The sequence below is a fragment of the Vicugna pacos genome, chromosome 17 (assembly GCF_048564905.1).
Source record: "Vicugna pacos chromosome 17, VicPac4, whole genome shotgun sequence".
NCBI lineage: Eukaryota > Metazoa > Chordata > Mammalia > Artiodactyla > Camelidae > Vicugna > Vicugna pacos.
Genome location: NC_133003.1, coordinates 26,120,020 through 26,134,339, shown reverse-complemented (window position 1 = coordinate 26,134,339; position 14,320 = coordinate 26,120,020).

Sequence of the window (14,320 nt, the reverse complement as noted above, 5' to 3'; positions counted from 1 at the left end):
TTATTCATTCACTGACTTACTAATTTTGAGTAAGTAAATGGATGAAGCAAGAAAGCAGGGCTAGACATCTATGAATTCTCTGGCCAAATGCCGTGTTTAGTATCTTCACTAATATCCTAATATCCACCCCTACAGGGCTTTCATGCAGACAACCTCCCAGAATGAGCCGTGCGGATACCAGAGTCGTCCCAGGTAGATGGTACCAACTTCACCCTAACAGAAGGAACAGTGTGTTCAGGGGCGGAACAGATGTGATTGGAGGAACACCAAGAACTATATCTCATCCTCAGAATAACCTTCCAACCTTCCTGGAAAAGTAAAATCCTTTCCACTCAGAGTGAGAGAAAACCTTATCAGGAAGAAACTTCACAGACTTGAATTTCCAAGGAGGGACAGGAGATGGAGAGCAGGTTGGAGAGTGGGATACCTTGGGGAGCCGGATTTTCAGAGCTCATGCATGGAAGAGGAGGGGGCAGCATGTTAAGGCTGGAAAAGTACCCCCAGTGTCGGGACGGCTCCTGGCACTTCATACACAGCTTGTGTGACAGAAACGTCCCTTGCATGAGCTTGCTGACTGAAGCCTGAATTTACATTCCAGGCCAGCAAGAGGCCCAGAATCAGACCCTGGCTTGGATCCAGAAGCTAGTTTGGGCACAGGCTCTGACTGTGGGAAATGGGGCAAAGGGGAATCTTGGACATTGGCCTAAAGAACCTGAGGGATGGTGCTAGAATAAGTTCCAGGGATGGGTGAGGGCACAGGAACTACCTCGATACGCAAGGGTCAGCCACGGAGGTGTGGGCACTATCTCTCAGGGCCTGGGGAAGGTGGGAGGAGGCGTTCCCCGAGGCCTAGGATGGAGGGGTCAGTTTATGGGGCGCCTGTGGCTTCGCCTGTGGGTGGAGAGGGAGTTGTTAAAAGTACTGAGCTGATTTGGACAAATAAAGATTTCTTTCTGAGGCTCCCTGTGTGTTCTTCCACCCCAGCAAGACCACCTCCCCTGGGTGAACCTCCTCCTTGCCCCACAGTGACTAGTGCACAGTTGTGAGTACAGAAAGCACTTGGTGTAGAGATGGGCCCCGCACCATGGTCCTTTGCCCACGATTCATCCTCGGCCCCAGGGTCCACCCGTGACACTTTCCCAGGTGCTGAGATAAGTCACCTCAACACATTGGGCCGAGCAGGGTGGTTGTGAAAACTCCAAGGCGGTTTCAGCATTCAAAGGGAGACATATTCACTAGCGCACGCAGCCCTGAGAGCCACGTTTTACAAGACAGCTGAGCAGCGCTGAGAGGGGCCTCCGTGTTTCTCATATTTGGCCTCTCCCACACTCACCGCGGCCTGGTGGGCGGCTTTCACTTTAAAGCTAGAAAACATTCCAGCCCTTGCCTGTTAGTGTGACTCCTGATACGCCTCATAAACTATTCATAAAACAAAACGATTCCAGCCCGGGTTGCTTCCCGGTCTTCCTCCTCCCCCAGGTTTATTTTCCCCGGCCGGTTCTGCCCCCTCCACCTTCCTGGTTAACCCTCGGGGGCCTCCCTTAACAAGGCAGCGCCGAAAGACGTGGGTGATGTGGACACAGCTCCCCACGTCTTCACAGGAAACCTCGGGCTCCTTTCCACCTCAGTCCTCTCGTCCCTCCCATGTGACCTTTGTCCTTCCACACTGACTCTGACTCATCCCCTGCCTCTTGTCCTTCAGCTTCAAAGGCATTTGGGATGCTTTTTAGCTGGATTGCTCTTTGCTATGTCCCTTTGTCCCAGACGCAGAGGGCCTGGGAACGCCTGAGAAAGCAGTTGGCTATGTTGCCACAGGGTGTCCCAGGTTCCTCCTCCGCCCATGGATACAGGGTGTGACTTTTGGAGATGGGCCACTGGTGATGGTGGCACTAGAAATACAGATTGCAGTTGGTCCATCCTCCCTTTCACCAACTGTGGCATGGTGAATGGGAAGCTTTGCAGCAGACCTGGGCTCAAAGCCTGGCTTGGCCACTTCCATGCTGGATGGCCTCCCTATGCCTTAGCTTCCTGTCCATCTACTCATCCATCTGTCCATTCATCCATCCAGTAATTAATGAGCAGCTACTATGGGCCAGACTCTTGTTACAGGCACTGAAGATGTGGAAGGGATTAAGCCAATCAGTTTCTGTCCTGATGGAACTGACATCCTAATGAACTAGGAATAATAAGAGAACCTACCTCACAGGTAGTAAGTGTCAAGTATCTAAAAGGCTGAGCCATCTGAAATTGCCTTTTTTTGTGGGACAAAGCTATCTGAGTAGCAGCCATTTTCTATGAATCAAGCCAACAGTAAAGTGCCTAGTGCATAGTGGGTCCTCAATGGAAGAGCCGGAAATGAACATCTTATGCACCCGGGAGTTACGTTCTTAATGAGAACAAAACTGCATTCTCAATGTCTCGTTCATTTGATGAAAAATGCAGTTAAACTCAGGTATTATTTACAGCTCATGTTTTTAAACTAAGTGTTATGAGCCCATGAAGTCTTGAGAAGCAGCTGACAGGAAGTAGCTTGTTGAGTTTTGCTGCATTTTAAAGCTCCCATCCGCCAGACCATATGACCAATAGTTCCAAATATGCTGATCCTTCTCTTGAATAAATCAGCAGAGCTTAAAACAGACTTTGCATTATTCAAAGCATCCGTAGGGAAGGGCGGGTGAGGAGGAAGACCCTGCGTTAAACATTTACGTCTCACCGCTGAATCGCAAATGTTACCCATCTTTACTAAACCCTCTCCAAATGGTTGAAATAAATTTCATACAACGAGTCTATATTTTCCCCCTCCAGAAAATATACAAAAGCAGGTGTCTAGACTTCCTGGTGTGTAAAAAAAAAAACCCTCAGTTTTTAATGTTTACTTGTTTTCAGGTGCAGTTAGAATTGTTAAGAAAACATTGATGAAGCTTCCCAGGGATTCACATCGCTGTGGTATGTGGTTTTCCAGGGCTTTAAGACCAACTGCTACTGCTATGACTCAGTGATGACCTGGCTTTGAGTCCTGACTCTCATGTTTTCTCACATCTTCTTCCTTGGGAAAGTTCTCTTTACCTCTGAGCCCCAGTTTCTTCATTTGTAAACTGAACATATTGATGGCACCCACTGCTGGAGTGGCTTTGAAGAACGAGTGGAAGAGTGACTGTGCTGTCCTTGTGGAAGTGACGGGCGCACGCTGGGCAACCAACTACTGTTCTCACCACGTCCAGTTCTCTCTAATAACCAGTACCAGTGATACTAACCTTGCTATTATTGGGGGGAAGTTTGGGGGGCATCCATACCTTTCATCCAGACTCCATTCTTCTTCTGTTTTGCCAAGTTTCATTTTCTGCCATTCTCCATTCAGCTCGAACCCTTGAATGGACTGTACAAACTTCCCTGCCTTCTGGGCTCCAGTTGACGTGGGGCAATGAGATACGACATGGTATGAAGCGGAAGTCTGAAAGACATCGAAAGCATTTCTAGGTGGGACTAGGTTTCGTTAGAAAAGCATCTTGCGTTTAAATTTCTGTTGCCACAGCTCAGAAAGACTTTTGAGATCATCCCTCTACTTTGTGTGTGTAAAGAGGACACAAAGAGGAGAAATCATTTAATATAGAAAACAAAGTCAACCTCCTCCCTGCCTTCTTGAGAGGTCGCCACTGATTACTATGGTGTCGTACAAACACAGTAAATATTTTTAAAAGAGTTATTTAAATATTTACTGGGCCTCTATCGCAGGTGAGGCATCTATATCTGTATCTATATCTATATCTATATCTAACCAACACTTTAAATTCTTAGTATCAGTAGAAATGGAAAGGTTTTTCTAAGCAATCAGTAACATCTTTCGTCAGGAAAAATGGGTTCTAGATATGTAAAAGCACTTCAGAGCCCCCTTTCTTCTGCTTGGCACAAATTAGGGACTGAGTTGGTTACATGGCCCTTTGGCTACCTGTGAAGTTGAAAGCGCTTTCTTAGAAGTTTGACCCTCACCTCTCTTTCCACCCCAGTCTCTCCTTGTACCTCAGCCTTTCCTCCACTACACTCTGGAAGCCTCCATCGCTGCCATGCTGCCCAGAGGCATCTGCTTCAGCGTTCTCCCACTAAAAGATTAGGCAGACGCTTCTCTGAGAGTCTCACTCTCTGCTGGCATTTGAACCGTCCTTAAGAACCCACTTGGCTGATGTCCTCTCCTGCATGGACCTCCTGGATCCAACTGGAAGCAGGAAGCACCTTAGGGCCCATTTGGCACTGAAGAGAAACACATGTGGTAGGAATAACTGGACTTCCATGTCTGTGTAGGATGTTTCCAGAAAGTCCCTTTCTGCTCACTGGCCAATAGAAGTGCTGGATATTGGCGAAGTCAGGGTGTTGTGGCCAGGAGAATTTTTGTCTCTGGACAAAATGCTTCTGGGTTATGGCTGATAGTGTTTACACAAGTTGGTGACAGGTCATTCACTCCATTAGATCTTGAAGGGTCTGCTTATCAGGCAGTTAGAAGTTTCTAAGGGAGTCAGGAGAATTTATTCCTTTATCATAAAAAATTTATCAATCATCTTTCTTGCATTAATTTTTATGATAATAAACAAAATAGATATATAATTTCTGCTTTTAAAGAGTTTAGACATTAGAGCTATCCTATCTAATATGATAGCCACTAACTGCAGGTGCTTGTTTAAATTGAAACTAATCCAAATTGAATAAAATTTAAAACTCTGTCCCTCAGTCACATTTGCCCCGTTTCATGTACTCAATAGCTACATGGAACTAGTGACTGCCAGGTGGACAATACAGAGGTAGAACATTCCCGTCATTGTAAAAATTCTACTGGACAGCAGTGTTCTGATATACAGATAAGTAAAAACCAATTACAGAACAGTACATTAAATGCTATAATGAGAGAAATGCTGGCAGCCATGGGAACCCGTTGGGACACTATCATTTTCAGAGTCCCTTTGTTGCAAATGATAGAAAACCAGCTATCATTTGTTTTTTGACACTGTAATACTGTGCAACAAATCACCCCAAAATTCTGTGATATCAAACAATAAGCATTTCTCTAGCTCATGAATCTATGGGTCAGAAACATACACTAGGCTTAACTGGGTGATTGTTCTGGTCTTGGCTGACTCACTTGTGTTGTGGTCAGGTGGCTATTGGTTAGGGCCACACTGACAACCAGGTCAGGCGTGCCTCATCCTCCAGCAGGCTAGCTTGGGCATGTTCTCACAGCAATAACAGAAGTGTAAGAGTGAACACATTCCAGCATGCAAGCCTCTGTATGTGCCTGCTACATTTCCAATGGCCAAGGCAGGTCACAAGGCCTGCCCAGATTTAAGGGCTAAGGAAACTGACTCTGCTTCTTTAGGTAGAGAAATTGAAAATTCACATGGTAAAGTTTTGTTATATAGGAAGGAGAATTAAATTAGAGACAGTAATGGATTAATCTACTATGTCCCTTCAAACTTGCTTAATTTTTAGAAAGTCATTTATTGCCCTATAAAATTCAAAAGACTAAGAGTAGACTAACTTCAGTCCTGACTGAATGCAGGTGATCAAATAAAATGGTTTGTAATTTATAATAATCCCTCACCCTTGCTTACCCCTGCTGATTTCTTTCTCAAGCAATCTGTCCTCAAGTGATGCCAAAGATGATCCCAAACAGGTTTAGACTCATTCCACCGGCTTTACAATCCACATAAAAAGTCCTAGGCTTGATCTCAGTGGTCTGGCTTGGGTCATGTGCCAATCTATGAACTAGTCACTGCAGCCCGGGGAACGAATGCTCGTACTGGCCAGATGAGTGCAGATCCTTGGAGGCTGAGGTAGGAAAGGATAGATGGAGACCAGAGGAAAGATAGTTTTCTCAAGAACTGGCAAGTTCTTTTCAGAAAAGGGGTAACAGACACCAGGAATGGAGGTGAAGGATTTATCTTTTTTATACATTCTTTTTAAAACTGAAGTATAGTTGATGTACAGCATTATGTTACTTTCAGGTGTACAACATATTGATTCAACATTGAAACGCACTATGAAATGGTCAACACAGTAAGTCTAGCAACCATTTGTTACCATAAAAAGTTATTACAGTATAATCAACTGTATTCCTTATGCTGTATAGTACCTCCTGTGACTTATTTATTTTATAACTGGAAGTTTGTACCCCTTAATCCCTTTCATCTAAATTGCCCAACCACCCCAGAACCTCCCCTCTGGTAATCATCACTTTTCCTCTATCCATGAGTCTGTTTCTGTTTTGTTTTATTTGTTTTGTTTCTTAGACTCCACATATAAGCAGATAAATACAGTATTTGTCATTCTCTGACTTATGTCACTTAATATAGTAATGTCTAGATCCATCCATGCTGTCACAAATGGCTAGACTTCGTTCTTTTTACTGCTGAGTTATGTTTCATTGTGTATGTGTGTGTATGTATATATGTATATGTATATGTGTGTGTGCGTATCTATATATTTATATATCTATATATATATATATCTTCTTTATCCATTAATCTGTGAATAGGCACTTAGGCTGTTTCCACATCTTGGCTGTTGTAAATAACGAACATAAGGGTGCACATATCTTTTCAAATTAGTGTTTTTGTTTTCTTTGGGTAAATACCCAGAAGTGGAATTGCTCAGTTGTATGGTATTCTATTTTTAATTTTTTGAGGAGCCTCCAAAATGTTTTCCATAGTGGCTACACCAACTTATATTCTCACCAACAGTGCATGAGGGTTCCCTTTTCTCCACATCCTCACCAACACTTGTTATTTGTGTCCTTTTTGATAATAGCCATTCTGACAGGTATGAGGTGGGCAACGCATAGTCACTGCCTAAGATAGATAACTGACAAGAGTGGCTGTGTTTAACTTTGTGTTACACATATCATTTTTAATCATCACAATAATTCACTGTGTGGTAGAGACAATTATTCCTATTTCACATATAGGGAAACAGAGACTCAGCAAAAAGTTTGCCCTGTTGCAAGCTGCACAAGGGGGACTTGAACCCAGGTTTCTTCAACTCCTGATCCGTGTGCTCTCCAGGTGCAATACTGCCTCTCACTGAGTGAGCAAACATGGATCCCACCCCTGGCCAGTGGTCCTTTTGCCACCTGTCACCTGGCTCCAAGTCTGACTTCCTTTTCCTCTCATACTCCACGCTCACCCTCTCAGAAGAGAAATATGGGTCCTGGAGTGTTCTGGAACTTAGAAAAGGCCACCATGCTAGCCTTTTATCAGCAGCAGCATCATGCAGAAGGACCGCATGCTGGTCTGAACCCAAAGGCAATTTCTCTGTCTCCCCTAGTGACTGCCACACAGCAGGTCCTTGTAAACGTTTATACACTGAAATGAACAAACCTGGCCCCAGACAGGCCCACTGGTAAATCTTCACGGTGTGTTGGTTGACTTCCTGCAGTGTCTCAGGCACCATGGTAGGTGCGCCATCACCTGAATTTTCACTCAGGCCTTAATTTAAGTGCCATTTCTTTGAACAGTCCTCACTTCACCCTCATCACTCAATTCTTTCACCTTTCCTTATTTTTGTCAAAACTTAATATATTACATACTTTTTGTCTACTTGTTTATCTTATGTCCCCACTCTCAATGTCCCCACTCCTCCACACACTACAAAGTAAGTGCCAGAGTAGAAATTTCATCTGTCTATCCCAAATGCCTGGAGCAGTATACACAAATAACAGGTGCTCAGTAAATATTTATTGAATGATCAGTTGGATTGTTTAGATTTTCTCTAAACCTATAATGTGGAACCTAGCATCCTTTACTAAGCATTTATTATATGCTAGGTACTATGCATTTACTACATGCTACACACTAAGCCAATTTAGATAAATTTGGCTATCTAATTTGTAGCTCATAATAACCATATGAAGATAGGAACTATTATGATTTACATTTTACAGCTGAGGAAAATGAGACACTAAGTAATGTGGTCAAAGTCACACAGAAAGTAGCAGAGATGAGATAAACAGGCCTGTCCACATGGACTTTGGCTCCTGTTCCTGAAAGCTTCTGGTCTTATGGGCCAAATATAGCCAGCTGAATAGCAAAGGAGGTTCCTGTTGCTGGTTTGTGGGCCGCCATCCTTCCTACTGTGTAGGGAGAAGACTGGTAAAGAGGAGTTCAGAGTGATCATTTAAAGACATCCCTGTGAGAGGCCCAAACCACAGGACTAGAATATGAAAGAGCAAGGGCAAGTACCTTCCAGGTACCGTAAGGGAGAACCCTTGCAATGAGCTGGAGAGCTTGGGCTCGACTTTGCCCTTTTCTTCCTGTAAATTTGGGCCAGGTTCCCCACACGTCTAAGCTTCAGCTTCCTCATCTATACAGTGCAGTATAATAATCCCTGCTATGTGATAATCACTCAGTATCAGTCCTTATTTTCAATGTCAATACATTACTTTAGCTATTTATACTATCAATATTAGAGCTACCAATACTAATAAGGGGCACTGGACAAGAGACAAAATTAAATTCTCATTATGGCCCTGGGACTCTATGCCAACATGGAGCCTCTTGAAGCCTCAGAGGCTTTGTCTGAGATCTGAGCTAATTGGCACCTGCTATGTAGGCCAACTCTGCAGAACTCAGCATTAGAAGGAGCCAAAGGGTTTTTGATGAGGGCGGAGGGTGATACATGTGGAAAGTTTGTCCTTTGAACTGTAGTTGACCAGTGAGATGGGGACAAGGCCTGGAAGCTCTCTGCCTTGGTAGACATGCCCTTGGCTGCTTTGGAACCTGTCGGGATCTGTCCCACTGGAAGGGTTCAGGTGATGGTTGTGTGTGTCAGGGAGCATTGCGTGAGGGGAGTGACTTTAATTTTGGGGTCACTGGTAGAACCAGTGGGGACTGAGAGGCTGCCTGCTGGACATAGGTTATTTGTGTCCTGGCAGTTCTGGGCCTGGTTTGAGAAGGCAAACGACAGATGAGCCTTTGGACAAATTCTGAAAGAGCTTCTCATTGGGAAGATGCCATGGAGTACAGCTGGCACCAACAGTGCAGAATTCTTCTTTAACATACAGTGGACCTCATGTTCAAAACAGTAATTGAAATGTATGCTGTTTATTACACTTGCATATGTTTGTAATCAAGGTACAACTCTCGTGGATGAGAAGCAAAAAGCTATAATTTGCTGCTTAGCATCATAGCTGTCATACATTCATTTAAATAGCTTTATTTATCTTCTTCTCCATAAAGAACCTTCCATATTGCAAATTTATTGAATGGTTAATGGCCTAAAAGTATGGGGTTCATTACAGAGCGATGTATTTATTGCAGTGTTAATTAAATAAAAGCATTGTAATCTTTCCAAATTGAACAATTATGTTCATTTAAACATTTTAAACAGAAAAATCTTTTATATACTAATTGAGTTGCATAATGAAAAGCATGTGTAATGGAAATTTAAATCAAAACAAATACTGAAATAATTTGAACAATTTTTTTTAACAATATAAAATGTCTACCTCCATCTTTATTAGAGATACTCTAACGGCCAGCTTGCTTTCAGAACCCGTGACCCCTAAGCAGAGCATACGGTTTCAGAGCCCATCAGCCACCCTCACATACCAGCTGGCCAGCCCTTCGACATCAAAGCTCTGGTTGGCTACCAGCCGCAGCCCCTGACACTGGCTGTTAGCCTGGATCCTGACAGGCTGGCTTGAGGCCTGTAGGCTGAGCTGACAGCCTTCTCTGCAGCGTCTGATGAATGGTTTCTGGCAATGGACAGCTAGGTTCTGACCGCCTACGAGAGCAGGACCCTATCTACAAAATGTACACTGTCTCTCCCGGCTTGCTTGGGGTCGGGGCTTCAGAAGCGCCTCGTGCTGCCGAGTTTTTACACCCAAGAGGGGTCTTTGTTTGCTCTTGGATTTCCCACTCCCACCCCATCTCTGTCAGGCTGTGAGGAGTTGGTGACAAAAATGGTGCCATCGTCAGCATTAAAGGGATTAGCCTAATTCATGCACTCCAGTAAAGATTTTTCACTGCCTATACTTTGTGGCTCTATTCCTGCTTCAGTTATTTAGGGCGAAATCTTAATGTAACACTGGGATGATAGGAAGGGGTGTGGAGAGCAAAAAACAGGCACATTTTTCAACTAGATGCTCATTTCCTGGTTCCACAGGATTTATGTGGGATCCTTGGTTTGCCCACGTCTTATTCTCCTGTTTTGAAATGGTCCTCAGTTTAGAAGACTCCACTAATGCTATGTCTTGGATACATGGCAAAATTCTAGAGGGTTGCCTTCCATCTTCTGACACCTAGAGTTTGCTGGGATTATCGAGGGGCTTAAGACTAAATCACAGTGCTAAAACCCTCAATTATTAAAAGGTAGAAAGAGTAAGTTGCTTTGGAAGCAAATTCCTGCTTGCCTTATCCTTAGGATAAAGTTTAGAAACAGTAATATCTAATAATAATCCTCATACTGATGAAATATATTAATAAAAAAGGCTTATGGCAGCGTAAATGAAAAAATATATATACTCTACTTAGGCATGTGATTCAGGCTCATTTTTCCTCCTTCCCATTCATGAAAACTTGCCCAGAGTATCACTCAAGCTGAAAGGATTTAAGTAGATCCCAAAAGAACAGAGAAAAATTCATAAGGTCAACTCAGTGTGGCCAAGGTTTTAGGAGTGAGGATGACTGAAGGCAGGTGAGTACCCAACAGTCAAAACTTGGCTAAGAGAATCTCAAGGTTGGATTCTGTTCCTTAAGAGAGTCTAGTCACTGGCTTTGCCTTCACAGATGGAAAGAAAGAGGTCATTCAAAGAGGAGTCATGTTAACATGCCCCTTGGTTCCCTTTTTAAGTAAGGGTCAGCCAGGTTCTAACTTCCAGTATAATCTTGAGGGGTGGAGTGGGGTCTGTGCATTGGCACTTTCATAAAAGGTTTCTATTCCTTGATTGCCTCCTCTTGTGCCTCTCACAGATGAACTGCTGATGCTTCAAGCTCATTTTGTACTTTTTTTCATATATTTTGGTCATATTCCTAACAATCACTGAAAGGAACCATTTTGCAGAAGGTGATCGAGAACCAGCTCCAGATTGAGGACGGTTTAGACAGAAGGTCCTGAGATATTTACTAAGAGTTGGACACATACTTTATTCCCAGTAGCATTCCCATTTCAGCTATGAGGTTATGCCTGGAATTTGCAGAAAAAGCCCTCAGGGGCTTCATGGCTTTCTGAGGAGTAAAACAATTTATAATGATAATAATAACAACAACAATAACAATTTACCTAAGATCAGATAGCTAGTAAATGGCAAAAAATTGGGATTTGTGCTTGGGTAGTTTAGCTCCAAAGTTCCCAGCCTCTACTATTCTATACTAGTTCCGTATCATGCTAGTTATTTGAACACCAACTCTGTTCTGAAGTTATTATTATAGATGATGCTGATGACAACATGAACAGCTCCTTATGGACCTACAGGATGTCATCCTCTACACATTCTGACATGCATTATCTCATGGTGGTCTGAAAACAATTCAGACAGTTTGATATTTGTGTTGTTATTTAATGAATGGGCACACTTAGGCTTGGGAAAGTTACTAGATTTATTCCCAGGTCATATAACCAATCAGTGGTTGATTCAAGCCTGGATCTGAGACTCATAATGTGTGTAATTTCCCCCCTACCATGCCTACCTCCTCTCCTCACCTTTAAAGGAGAGAAATGACTGATTTAGTAAAAATGAAACCCCCACTGGGAAAATTCATTGGTCACAGCTACATAAGAGGAAATGTTTTTCATCCAAACAGAACGAGTGTATGGACTGTTTGCGTTCAGGATTTCCAGAGTCAGGGCAGCCCTCTATTGACAAGAATAATTGGAATATGACCATATGGTTTTGAGAAACAATACATATGCTGGTTCCTTATGATCATAGTCACATGCAGTGTGCACTGCTCTGCCTGTCCAGCTCAGAGACAGAGTGGGAAAACCCACCTTCTAAGGCTAAGGATATCCATTGCTCAGTCACTCAACACTTTTCTCGAGCTCTCGCTAAGTGCCAGGCCCTGCTCAAGGTGGTGTTGACACCATGGTGATCAAGATTAAAAAAAATGGCCTCTTGAAGTTTATATTCCAGTTAGTGGGACAGACTCCAAAACAACCAATATAGAAAAGGGCCATAAAGAAAACTAAAGCAAAGGAATACCAGCCACCTCCAATGAAGCCACTCTGGCACAGATACACTTCCTCGTTCACCCTCAACATTTCCATCTTGAAAATAGGAGCAGTAATCCCTATTTGGTTTTAGCGTTGTGGATAGTCTTTGTGCCAGGCTATGTGCTGGCTGTTTGGGATAAAACAGACAAGAGCCTGTGTACCTGGACTTCCAGCTTTGGGTGGAAATAACAATAAATGATTAGTAGAGAAAATAATTATAGAATGTGTTAAATCTATGGAATAGAAGTCAGCAAACCTCTCCTTTAAAGGGCCAGGTGGTAAATATTTTTGGCTTTTGGGGCCGTATGGTCTCTGTCATAACTACTCAACTCTGCCATTGTAGCTAGAAAGCAACCATAGACTATGCATAAGTGAACAGGCATGGCTGTGTTCCAATAAAACTTTTTACAAAAGTAGACGGCCTACCAGATTTGATCCTCATGCCATGACTTGCTGACCCTACTCTAGAGGGGAGCTAGGCGGGCATGACTCAAGAGTCTCCTGGGAGATGTTCTCTGTGGAGGTTGCCATTTAAATGGAGTGCTAAGAGAGGAGAAGTTGGTCGTGAGAGAGAACATTCCAGGCAGAGGAACAGCAAACACAAAGATGCTGAGGTGGGAAAGAGAAAAAGGCCTGGCTGAAGGCTGAGTGACAGGTGTGCCACAGGTGTGGGAGGAAGAGGGGTGTGAAGTGGCTGAAGAGATAGTGAGGACTCAAGAACAGGGAGCCTGACAGGCCTGACCTCAAAGGCAGAGCCCTCTCATCTGTCTACATAGATGGGCAGATGGCATATGAACATCTCCTAGAGGAAGGGTCCACTTGACCCAGAGAAGCCAATCTGCCCGTCTGTGGTTGGAGGGGGCATCTCCTTTCCTGAGAGGGTGATGATGGGGAAGAGTACACCCAGGGTCATCGGCATGAAGCTGATTTCACCCATAAATCCTTGCAAAACCCCAATCAGTGTTTTGGCTTCATTTCCTTTCAATGATGGCTGTTATTCAGAACTGATAATTGTGCACAGGTTCTATTACCCAGGATGGGGAAATCTTAGTAGTTTACAAGCTCAGCTGAGATAAATAGTTTAATATTTGGTTGCTTAACCTTCCCTTACAAGCCAAGAAGATACCTTCCCATCTACCCTAGAGGCCAAGTGATGAGCTACAAATCCCCCTGGCCGTGGACACATACATGGCCATTCTAGTTTCACTGTAGAGCCGCAGTATGTTTTCTACTGCATTAGTTACCTTGAATGTTTCTCTAAGACCCCACATGGTGTGGTCCTCCCCTTGCCAACCTCATGCACGCTCTTCCCTCTGAGCTTGCCCTTCTACAGACAGCTTCGTACTGTGGGGAAATATTTCCAATCACTGGATCACTGGGATGGTGGTTGTCAGAGCAACACAAAAGGTTTCAGAGCCTCTAAGAACTTCATTTTCTCCCTGGACGTGGCCAAGACCTTGCCTTTCTGCCTTTATGGGATTTCAGGGGAGAGTGAAGATGCACTCAGCAAACATTTTCCAACCTCACGTGTCCCATGACTGTGACAGCTGCCTTCTGTTGCCTGGGTATATTTTTTCTGGATTGGGTAAAATTTTGAAGAAAGATTCCTGCTTTTATTTCCGGAAATTTTGTGCGTCACTGTAAATCATATGTAATTATGTGTGTAAGAACCAAAAAAAGAAATATTTGGGTTGGAACTCTGAAGCTTTGATTTGGCTACTTTAACCCAGTTAGATTCAATTGAATGGAGTCATTTTCAATATCCCCCAAAGGTAGTGAATTAATAGTAACGGGGCTTTCCTAAGGAGATCTAATTAGTCAAGTTCATTAAGAAAATAAACTAATTATCTCTAGTGAATGGATTGGCCCCTGACAACATGATGCAAAAAAACTTTCATTTTTGATAAAACAGCAGAAACAGCTGCTGTGTGTGTGTGTGTGTGTGTGTGTGTGTGTGTAGGGTATTTTCATTTGAGCCATCTTTTAAACTGTTTGCAAGGAGACATCCCACAAAACAGGCAGGTAATGTTGAGGGGCAACTAGATTCAGGCTGGCAGGAGGGCAACTTTTCCTAAAAGGTACAACTTACATCACCTGCAGCAGCTGTTTCTTAGTACTGACGAGACTA